Below are 12,048 nucleotides of genomic sequence, written 5' to 3'. Positions count from 1 at the left end.
ACAAGACAATTTGATCCCAGTTAGAACACAGGAAAAGTAGGAGAAACCAAGTACATTAGTGAATTTAAAATGACAAATACATTACACTGATTTTTGTTTTTAACCACAATGAAACATTTTTTTACACAAACAGTGACTAATACTCTAAGTATTAATTACTGTTAATTACTGTAATTAACAGTGAGTAAACCAGTAAGTAATACTGCCTCACATCTTAACTGCCACGGTCAGTGTACAGGTGAGAAATCAAAATATACCAACTATATTTTTTCTTTATTTCAACTGTATCTTAAATGTTGCTTAAAAAGCTAATGTAATGGACTGTTAAAGTTTTAAAAACAATAATTTCTTGCTTTTTCTTTGGTAACTGTCAAGACCTTTTTGGTCCACTTTAGAATTTTGTTTGGCGCACAGTTGGCAGGAGAAATAAGTCACAAATAGCCAAGTGTTTCCCATTATCACTGTGGGGTGTTCTGTAGGAATTCTTTTTGGTAGAGTTCAGGGCTTGTCACAGTAGTTGTAATTAAGCAGATTACATGTTTAGCAAAATAACGTAGCATTGTGTCTTAGAAAAGGAAAGAAGTCCAGTTGCAACCAACCTTAAACCTTGCTAAAACAGAGCAAGCCCAAAGAGTTCTTCTGTTCTGAGTGGCACTGTAGAGGACAAGCATCATCGTGAGCTTTTGGTCAAGGCCATGTTTTGGTGCTTGTGGAATCTGAAAGCCACTGGAGTTTCAGAGAACAATGCTGAGAGAGAGGTATGATTGAAATGAGGGAATCAATACTGAGGGGAACTACTACCCTGCCCTCTACACTTTATTGATTTCAGTCCACAACTCAATCATCAAAAAACTCTGTATTCTGAAGGTTAGCAGTGATGGGCACAAACAGAATTGCATTAACTTACAGGGCAGAAAACCAGGTTGATTCGAGGACCCAAGCCTGAAAAGTTTTACTCCCAAAGAATGACTTGAGTTGATTCGAGAGGAATGGAGTGAATGATCAGTGTAAATCTTACCAGGTTACACATATCTATCTGACAAGAGGCAATAGAAGGTAACTAACATAAATTTGGAAACTCCTCAGATTTCATCATTCTTTGACATGCAAATGCATAGCATGTAAATAATAACAGAGGAAGAATCCAGCAGGGGTTAGTAAATTAATGACTAGCCCATGGAGTTTCCTTGCACTGACAGCTTTCTGTTTCCACCCAAGTCTTACTGTTTGGCATAGACCTAGGGGCAGATCTCACCTGGTTGCAAGGAGAGAAGGGGATGGCCATGGCTGACTCCATGGTGGTCCACAAGGTCTCCACCCGGGAAACATGGGAGAAAGGACAAAACTTTGTGCACTGAGGCCTCCTAACCACAAAAGAAGGGGGTGGAATTGTACCTCTTGTGCAAGGGCTACTTGATTGTAGCTCTTGACAATGCCAAGCTGCACAGGAACCCCAGGGTCAGAATTTCTTGACCCTGCAGAGAACTGAGACCACCCCTTTTCAGACTGAGTGTGTTTGATAGCTGGTTCTTGTCAGTCTTGTAAGTATACAAAGGGAGACAGCAGCTAGCCTGAAGCATGAAAAATAAATCTTCAGCAATATAAACCTATATTTTTCTTTTTTTCAGGAAATTTCACAGAGTGTTCTTATTGCTCCCTGCTTCAGACAATGCCAGCCTAGATTGGATCAGGAAATGTACCTGCTAGCTCATTATATCCCATAAATTTATATGGTAGTTGAAACTGGGGCAGTAAGGAAATGTATGGCTGGAACTTTACTGATGGGATGGCTTAAATGAAGAGTCCAGCTTCCATACACTCCCATGCCATGCTGGGCTATGTGCAGGATACCCATGCCCCCAGCAGACATGGGATGGTTTCCAAGACCACCTTGGAGCCACTTGGCATTTCTGAGGAGTAGGCAGACCACTCTCCAGCTACACTGTAAGCCCCTGGGATAAATGTGGAGCCCTTGGCCAATTGTTACATAACGATGTATGCTTAAAAGCCTGGATCTAGGCCATCCCATACAGAAAATGCCTTTTCTTTTTTTGGATGGCTGTAGGCCTGAGGCCTTGAAATATTTAATTTTTCACCAATGTATGCAGTTAATTATGCGGATTACTTGAGCTCAGATCATGAGATCCTAGCTTTTTGCCTCAGGGACTGGGTCCTGAGTAGTTTTCCCTAGAATTGGTGTTGACGGGGGATTACACAGTGGCTGACTATTACAGGGAAGATGCTTTAGTCTCCTTTGTAGAGGAGAAAAAGGAAAACAAACTTATAGCTTTGCAATGAATTTCATTTTCTTAGCCTTAAACATCCGTCATCATTTGGAACTGTTGTTCTTACCATGCACAAACATTCCATAAGTAAGAAAAATATTTATATATATTTGTATGTAAAATGCCTGAATTTTGGCTCTTGAAGCCAACAAGCAAAAGCCACCAAAGCGTAGTCTAATTTCTACAGATGAATCTTCCCCCTCATCTTCTCCTTTTATTGACTGGAAGTGGATAGGTTTGGGGAAAATTAAGATTTCTCCTTGTTGAAAAAGCATCTTGCACTTTTTCTGTTACTACAACCAAGGCAAAGTAATTGAGGAAAATATAGGACAATTTTTAAAAGGCTAAAGTTTGTCAACAGCAGCTCAGCCTGTGCAGGATTATTTCCTTTACTGCAAACTGGCTTACTCAGATTTGGTTCCCCACCTGCTTGTAACATTAAAGCATCTCCCTAATTAAAGGGGGGAGAAAAGTCTCAAAGTAGTGCAAGGATGCTCATTGTAGTGCGTGTGTGTCTAGTTGTGCAATAGCTTGTGAAATTATAGTTTGGGTTGTTTGTAGCCGTAAGACAATCTGGGTAAGAGATCTGAGAACTTAGCAGTAGGTGAAATGCAGTCAAAATGCCAACAAAGTCACAGAGAAATGTCTCTCAACTTTTTCAGGAAAAAAAGTTCAACACTGAAGGAGTGAAGGGAGCACAGCACAGCTCCTTTCTCTCCTGCTGAATTGAATTTTCGCTGACATTCTAAAAACTGATACTTACTTGTTTAGAACTGTACTTCTAAAAACCGATAATTACTTGTTCATGGTATGCAAACTTTATTTCAAAGAACCGAGACCACCTAAGACATACCAACCACCTTCTATGCACAGTACTTTCAGGAAATGTCTGTTGTGCCACGATCCATTCTTGGAAAACATTTCTTTTCCCATTGTGTAATGCCACACTTGCCAGAGCTTAGAAGCCACTGGGAAGTGGTTTCTGCTGTTGTCTCTGTTGAAAAATGCTTCAAGGGCTTGCAGAAATTCTGCCACTTTTTACTTTAGTCCATCTGTACACTTGACAATAGGGCACAATTTAAAGAAATCTCATCTCCATTTTCTGTTTCTATTCTCTCTCCCCAACCCTTCTATATACAAGTCTATAGTCTAGGAATCATAATTTATAGAAGTACAACTTTGTTTTCTTCAGGTAATTTCTAGAGAAAATTGAATTTAGCAACTCAAAAACAGCATTCCTGCTCTTTACCTCCAGATATATTTCTGTGGCCTTTTTTTTTTTCCCCAAAGATGTTACTTTCTTTCTAACACTTATTTAGAAGTCTGTCTTGAGCTAGTGAGTAGTGAAAGAAGCCTCCAGTATCTCATTCTTCCATGCCTTAGTCCGCTTGTGGTAGAGCTGATTTCACTGACAAGGGGCGGATTGGGGGATTACACTACTCTGATAATTCTGTGCATCTCTGGTACTTTCCAAGCAAGGATTGCAAAGTGCTGCAACAACCTCAGCACTCGTGAGACATCATTAGCTTATCAAAGCTTTTCCTTTCCTACCAGACGCCAAGGCACAGCACAGATAAGGGGGGTGATGAAACTGTAAAGTGGAGTTTGCACTCCTGCTGATTAAGGCCGTGTTCTGTGTTTTCAGTGACTTGGTTCTTGTTCAAAAGCACTTTTCCTAACTAGAAATGAAAGTATGCCAAATATCATTTCCTCCTAAGTAAGAGCTGTGGGGCTTTGCACAGGTTCCTTCATACAGGCTGGCATGAGTTAAAACCAAGTTGCACTAAAGGTAAGAGAAAATTTGATAAAACGTAGGAGCCCAGCAGGCCTAGAGGAACTTAGAAGAGATGTATAGAAAATCTGAAGCTCTGCAATAGTCCAGTAAACAGTGTGAAATTTAGACAAATAATTACTGAGTTAAGAAAAGTCACTGAGGCTTAGATGGAATATGAAGTCTTCCATCCATCTCTGTTAGGAGTTTGCCATGGCACTTCCTTCGCGCTCGGATTGATGTAAGATTGGTTGTTTGTACAACAAGCTCATCTCAGTCTGGCTGAGAAAAACATTGAAGTGTCGAAGGCCTGTTCACAGTTTCACAAGAGCAAGGAACTCTAAACCCAAAACAGGTATATATTTGGCCTGCTGTTAACTAGGATGCTTGCACCAACACATCGCATCATCTATTCAAAAGCAAGCCTGTCATCAGTGCTATTTGATATATATTCATTCTTGTTGCAATTCTTCCTAAACTTATCTTTGTTTCCCAGAAGCATCATGAACTGGAAGCACCTTTTTATCATCAGTTCACTGTTGGGAAACAGCTGAGAACAGCTGTGCTTTATAAAAAGGATTTCTTCCTTTTCTTCTGAGTGACAGCCTTGCCTCTCTGGAAATCTAGCCCTGGAGAAGCTTCCTGCCCCACACTTTCCTTTGCTTCCCTCATTCCTTGCACTTAGAACACATCCAAAGCATCCTGCAGGTTCTTGGTCAGTCTGGAAGGGTTGACAACACAGAGTTGGTCCTTCAGTTTACTTCTGTAGCGCTTCATCTCAGTTGAAACAGGGTATTGTTTCTGCTGGCTGTTCTGATTGCAATCACTGTGAAGGTGTTGTCTGCTTTGCCCCGTTAGTGCTGTCCCAGCAGGTCTGGATGGACCCCAAAGAGGTTTCAGCAGCACCACACCCACTGCTCCAAATGGCATGGCTGTAATATTCCTCAGCTCTGCATTGCTGTCATAGAGAGACCTTTGACAGGGTCTGGGGATCTTCTTTGTGTTTTTCTTTGTTTTTGAAGCCCTTTCACTCTGATGGGTTTGGTGAACAGCTGTTTGGTATCGCTAAAAGGCCTGAAGTGGTAAATCCCTTTTGTATCACACTTGTGAAGTAATAATTGCTTGTATTGGAGGTCAGGGTGGTCCACGTGATGTGTAGTGCAAAAACCTGACCCAGGAAAGCATCATTTGCTGGATCTGAACAGCCTTGGATGCCTGGGGGCCCTGGGTGAGGAGCCCAGCGGGAGAGGACTGTAGTGCTGTGCTGTAGGACCATGATGTGCAGGACCTGACTGGGGAAAAAAGCTGGGGAGACACAAGATCACAATTGGCAATCCAAGCTGCTTGGACAAGCAGACTTCATAGTCAAGTTGGTCTCAGAAGTTTTTCTAGGAAAGGGAAAATTCCAGGCCTATGCAGTTTGCTCCCAGCCCTTGCAACTCTGTTTCTAAAACAAACACACTGGCAAATGCTTTCACACTTCAAGTATTTACAGTGTGCTCTGGCCTTCAGAGCATTTTGACCTATTTCCACTAGTTCCCCCCAAAAAGCCTAGAAATTTAAAAGCAAAGCACAGCGCACTAGGTTCAGCTGTCCAGAACCTCAACCCACTTGTGTCAAAGTAACTTTGTGGTCTTGTTCTCAAATAATCTGTGTCAAGGCATTTGCAAAACGTGACTGCTGAACAATTTGCATGTCTCTGTGAAACATAGTTGCTCATTTGATGGAAAACAGTTTGCAGGTCTCTCCGACTTATTTTGCAACCTGAATATAAACCAAATATTTGCCTGGCATTTCAGTACTAAAATAAAAAATAGCTTGATCTCATGGTCTGGGGGTGATATTAGAGACAAGAAAACTCAGGTTTTATGCCAGCGATTAATCTGGTCCTGTGAAGGTTGGCTAATCAGCATGGAGGGATGTAGACACAGACACAAGGAGGAGTTCAAGGGCAACAGTGGGTTTGAGGAGGCAGAGGAAAGTTCAGAGGATGGGCACATGAAGAGAGAGGAGCCAGGTGATCCCTTCTAACTCTCATCACTCCAGCATGTATACCCCCCTCTCCTGCTACCTTTGAATTAGAAGAAAAGGCTGATGCTTAACATAACCAGTCTGCACAGCTGATTGAGTAACACAAACCCTGCTTTAGCTGCATCCCTGGCCTCACTCCATGCCTTTCCTTAGGCTATACGTGTTCAGTAGTCATCAGCCTTGGAGTCACAGCACTGCTGCATGTCAGCACAGCATGGAAGCTACAGACTGTGGAAGCACCACAGTAGAAACAGGAACAATGGGGATTCTGGAGAAGGAGTTTCCCCACTGACATTTTGTTTTCATTTATTTTTCAATGTGTGCAACTTGCATTCCATCAAATGCAGTGACAGTTCCAATTGCGAAGATGGGCCTTAGCTGGCTGAGTGCTTTCAAGACCACTGGGCTGTGCTCACACCATCAGCAACTGCGGTTCTGTTGCAAAGTTCCATATTCTTTATAATTCTAAAGATTTCTGTTGGAAGCATAAATTACAGAGATAAAATATACACTGCAAATTACTTTTTTTTCTTGTTAAAAATCTTCTCAGACCAATTTTATAACAGCCAAGTCTTTCAGGAAATGCAGGTGTGTGACCTCTTCACAGTGAGAGACACACAGCTGTGTTTCTGCACGGGACAGGGAACTACTTTTGTGACACCAGTTTTGTTCTACACAAAGGCACGCTTGCAATAAATTTTTACAAATTTTGTACACCATTAGCTGAATTCCAAGTTCCAAAAATGTGAAGTGTGGCAACAATAACAAAATTGGTTTATAGTATCACTCTGATATCTTGTCATGTGATTTTATTTCTTCAACAAAGTTTGTTTACAATCAACAACTTTGAAATACAGTCAGATATATTACCCGTTGCTTTTCCTGTCTTGTTCTTTTCTGAAATATGTGGGGAAGATATTTGGTCATGCTCTGGGTGCCCAAGTGAAAGGATGTAGAGAATATACTGCAAGATAAGTTACAGGTTCACACTCTAAGACCATCAGAATCATAAACCTACCATCTCTGTCCAGCCACGGGAGACAAAGGCATTTTCTTTAGAAAAAATTGACTTGAAAAAGCCTTTCAGTGTAGTCAGCACACAGACATAGGAAAGGGGACCACTGTCTCCCCCCAGCATGCCATTCTGTCCCTGACAAGGAACACTTCCCAGCCACCTCAGGGCAGAGCAGGGTGGACACAAGGACAGGGAGAGCTGTCCCAGCTCTCGAATATCTGCGCTGAACAGAACCAGCCCTTTGTCCTCACTGCTCTGGCTCTTCCTGGTGAGCATTGTCTGTACCACCAGGGGTACCCACCAAACCCATGGCCTGCATGCCAAATGAGTGCCATTTGCAGGCAAAACCAGTCACGTGTGATCTGCAGGTGGCTGCTGTTTCACAGCTCCAAGTCAGTAAATTGCTAGGAGCTGGTTTAAACCCCATTCCACAAGGGAGCAAAGCCTTGCAGGGGAACACACGAGTGGGGTTGCAGTCAGTCTTTGCCAACAGCCACAATAAAGGTGTCCCCCGTGCCTTGGCTGTGTCCCTCATTTCCCTGTGGCTGCAAAGGCTCTGCTGGGACCAGGCTGCCCAGCATTCCAGGTGTGTGAGTGTGGCTCAACACTGACCTCTGGCCAGGCTCTGTCGGGCTGCCATGTCTGATTTGCTCAGGGTGTTTCTTCAGAGCATCTTGGGTTTTCCACATGAAGGAATTTAGTTTGCACCTAAGCTGTGCTAAGAAAAACCCAGAATTCCAGGGAAAACAAAACATTAACAGAAACAACCGGCAACAAGCCCCTTGACCCATTTGATGTCTTTATGGGCCCAGTCCTTAGGAGACTATTTTTCTGAAGTTGCTTAGTATCACAAAAGGGGAGGCAAGAGTTTCTGGCTGTTCAACACAGCCAAGATCTCAGAAACTTTTCCAACATGTAAGTAGCTGCATTCGCAGCCCTTAATGCTGGTTTGAAAGAGAGTCTGTCCCCTTCACACAAGAAACAGATTCCTTTTCTCCTTTGCTGTTGTTTTTTGCACCACAGCAGTCACTGCTGAGCAGCAGGGGAGGAACTCACGAGTTTCTGCTGTGAGACGTCACATCCACGCTCAAGAAGCGATCAAAGCACCGTACGTGCCTGCAGCTCATCCCAAAGCAGTGCAGAGCCTGGAAAGGTGTGGGGGCAGCGCCAGGGCGAGGGATCAGCACGGCCGCACCCTGGCTCAAGCAGGGCTCCCCGGGACAGGAACGGCCCCGCACGGGTGCCTCCCTCCGTCATTCCTGGGCACACACAGCACGAGGCACCCCAGGAGAGGATTACCTGCCCCTGCAGCGAGACCAGCTGCACACCGGCTGAGACATGCAGCTGTGCCATAAACCAAGGGAGGATTTCTCCTTGTTCCCTGTCACGGCTGGAGAGCAGCACAGCGCTTTGTTCCCTGGATGTGCCGTGACCTGAGCTAACGCTCTGTCTGATCAGGCCACGCCATCAGAGGTACAAGAAGCAATGCAAATCATCTTTAGCACACTAATTGAATAAAAAAAGGAATTTAATTTATGAAATTATGGAGCCCAGGATCTGATTGACGCAGACACACACGTTACCTTGGTGCTGTCATTTACAACATTGCCATCCATTCAGATCAGGCCAGGGCCTACAGTAACTCAATCTCCTGTGAAATTATTCTCAGGAGAATTTGCAATTAATTCCAACAGCATGGTCTTTATTAATTAAGCCAAACATAACATGCCCTTTTTCAGTGTTTTCCAATATCCTATTCCACTTGTCCCCTCTGTCTCCAGAGAGGAAAAGAGAGAATGAAACTGCCACCTCACAGACACTGCAGAGAAGGACACCCCAGGCTGTCACCAAGTCAAAGCACAGACTCTCCTAAAGCACCCTCACCCGAGATTTGAAAAAGCCCTTTACAGGCAGTAATGAACGGCATCTCATCAGACCCCTGCAAAGCAAAGCCATCTCCTCTCTCTCTTCAGAGACAGTCTCCATGCAGCAGTTTCCTTGGATTACAGCACAGCCACAGTTTTGTCTTGGGAATGAGAGTTTAAGAAATCAATAGACAAAAGGTGATGAGAATTGAGAAATCAGAAACCTCTCTCGCTTCTCTGATATTCCCACTTCTCCAGGTGAGGGCTTGGGCAGGATTCTTCAGGAACACCTGCACCAGCAATACTGGCATGCATTTTACCATGGCTTTTTTGCAGATTATGCTTCCTGTCACAGGTTTTGCCTGGGAATCTGCAGTCTGTCCTTCATCAAAGAAGCAAGAGCAGCAGCAGTGGAGGTTCTCAGATTCCGGGGGAATTGGCAATCCACAAACTTGGATGAGAATCAGCTCCCCTGAGCAGACGGACTCACCTCCCGCCGCGCAGCCGAGCCCCGCACTGGCCTGGAGGCAGCTGGTACCAGCTGCACCTCGGAGAAAACACTCAGTGCAATAAGCCAAAACATGCTCCTTATTCTACTTCTATGGCTCAGGGCTGGACTGCAACCTTAAAAGAAATGTTAGATATTCCTCCTGCCAGATTCAGACTCCCCAGGGGCAACAAGGCAGGATTTAAGATGGCAACATTGTCTCAACGCCTTTGAGGAAACAGCGCAGCAAACCTCTTTCATCTCTCCTGGACACACACAAAATTTAGAAACAGACAGCTAAAATGATGCCAAATTATAATCTCCAAAAAATGGAAAGGTTTGAGGGAAAGCAGGGAGGGGAGAGACGTTTATTTGCTGTGAATAAGAGTAGCATCTGCAGGCAGCCACGCTCGAATAAATTGCAGATCACTCTCAGGATTTGGAAAAGTTCATTGCCTACTAGTCTATCAGTATCCCAGCCTTTTCAGATTGAAACTGTTGGAGATAAAGACAAACACATGAATTAGTAGGCATGGTTATATCTTGGACATATGCACTAGAGAAGTTGGTCTCCAAGCATAAGCAATTGTTTTTACACCCACCCGCAGAGGAAAGGCCCCATCCAACATTTTGCAAAGAAAAATGTAATTCTGTACCTGCTGGTGTTCCTCCAGAGTATGCGTGTTGCTCTTCTCCTTGACATCCCAATTCATCTTTTTTCAGTCCTCTTCATTATGGTGCCCAACAACTCAGCACCACCTAAAACACGCAGCTACTTCTGGTGGAAGAGAGGCATCCCAACAAGTAGCTTGGCATAACATCAGCATAGTGTTTCTGTGTTCAGATAATCACATTTTTTCACTCCTATCCTGTAATGAATATTGAACAGGTAGAGCTCTGTTGCTCTGTTCAGAAAAGCAATTTGCAAAGTGCCACTGCAGAGTTCCACAGTTTGTCTTTTCAGACATCAGGTAATGCCAAGTATTTATGAAATTGGTCAAGGATGATCACCCACAGTTTGCAGCCAGGCTGAGCAAGTAGTGCTATTAAATACTGCAAGTCAGGCTTAATAAACTCACTAAAATAGAAGAAATACTTGCATGTTTAATAAAGAAAACCTGTTACTGCAGCCAGGAGCTTGAGGTGACCCTGGAGGATCTGAAAGGTTCTTCAGTAGGACTCAGACCAGCTGTTAAACATCAGCCCTTTGGTGGCCAGTGCAACAAAGTGGCCATAGACAGTTTCAACCAATCACCCATGCACAGCAGCACTCTCTTGCCCGAGATGACAGCAGCCAATTTCAATGCATGGTGCAATACAGTGATTTTAGAAGCTGCTTTTTTGAACAAAAAAAAGCTCCACTGGCCTGGGGCAAGTACACACAAACACACACCAAGCACAGACATTCAAGTGACTCAGTGGCTGCCAGCAACAGCTTTCTGCTCATGTGTGAGAAGCAAAACAAATTCAGGAACTTTTTCCCACAGGCCAGCATATATGATCTGTTGCTTGTGATTTTTCCAGTAGCATCACCACCAAATTTCAATACAGAGTGGTGGTTGAGCAGGCCAGTGGTAAATCACAGATCATGAACAGCTTGCAGGCACTGGGAGGGACTCTTGCCTGATTGCTTCCCCAAAGAGGAGCCTGCAGGGCTGATGACCAGGCTCCCTCCGAGCAAGGGAGAGCAGATGCCAAACACAACCTGGCTGCAAGGGAGCTGGCCTGCCACAGCCCAAACCCTAGGGAGCTGGAAAGGCTGTCTTGCATCCCTCTGGGACCCTGCCTCATTCCTGTGCCTCGGGTTTAACCACCAGCCATGCCAGACCTTACTCTTCTCCCTCCCCATGTGCTCACCCTGCCTTTTGTCTCATTGGTTTTTTGGCCCCTGGTCCCAACCAGGTCTGCTCCTGTGCTGCAAATAACCAAATGGCTTTTATGCTACCTGAAAGGAGCAAATGCAACAGAAAGGGAGCGAGAAGAATTTCCTCTGTTTCTTTCCGAACAGCGAGGAGCTATTTCTAACCCAGTTATAAAGGTTCATTGTTGCACGAAAGCAGTGCCCTTTCCCAGCTGCCAGAGCCTCTCCAGCAATGACAGCCTCGCAGTAGCCTGCAGGATTTCTTTTTGCCTGAGGTAGCTTAACCCAGTTTTTCATGTGGATAATGAAAATCCGCAGTGGATGAGATCTGATGTGGCTGCTGATCCCTGGGGCTCGACGCAAAGGCTGAAGCACCCAGGAATGTGTGAGCAGCTCCACCTCCTTGGGGCAGATTTCTGTAAAAATGGGTGGTTGCAAGGCTCCCTTCCCTCACTGAAAGCAAACCATAACACCTTATCTGAAGTCAAGGGAAGTTATTCCTGGGGTTCAAAAGTTGCCCTTCTCTCCTGTCAGCACCTCAGGCCTGTGTGATAGAGGCAGTCAGCAGAGCACAAACTGTTCCCTAGGCAGGTGACCTAAATCCTGCTTTGCCCAAGGATGCTGCAGGGCACTGATGGGCTTTGTGTGCTGCCTTCCCTTCCCTCCCCTCCCCACCAGCTTAGGTGCTCCAGGGTGTCTGTCCCCTCAAGCTGGAGCTGTGCAACTGCTCCAC

Source organism: Fringilla coelebs (assembly GCF_963513975.1).
Source record: "Fringilla coelebs genome assembly, chromosome: 3".
In the NCBI taxonomy this organism is placed as follows: domain Eukaryota; kingdom Metazoa; phylum Chordata; class Aves; order Passeriformes; family Fringillidae; genus Fringilla; species Fringilla coelebs.
This window is presented reverse-complemented; position numbering follows the sequence as displayed.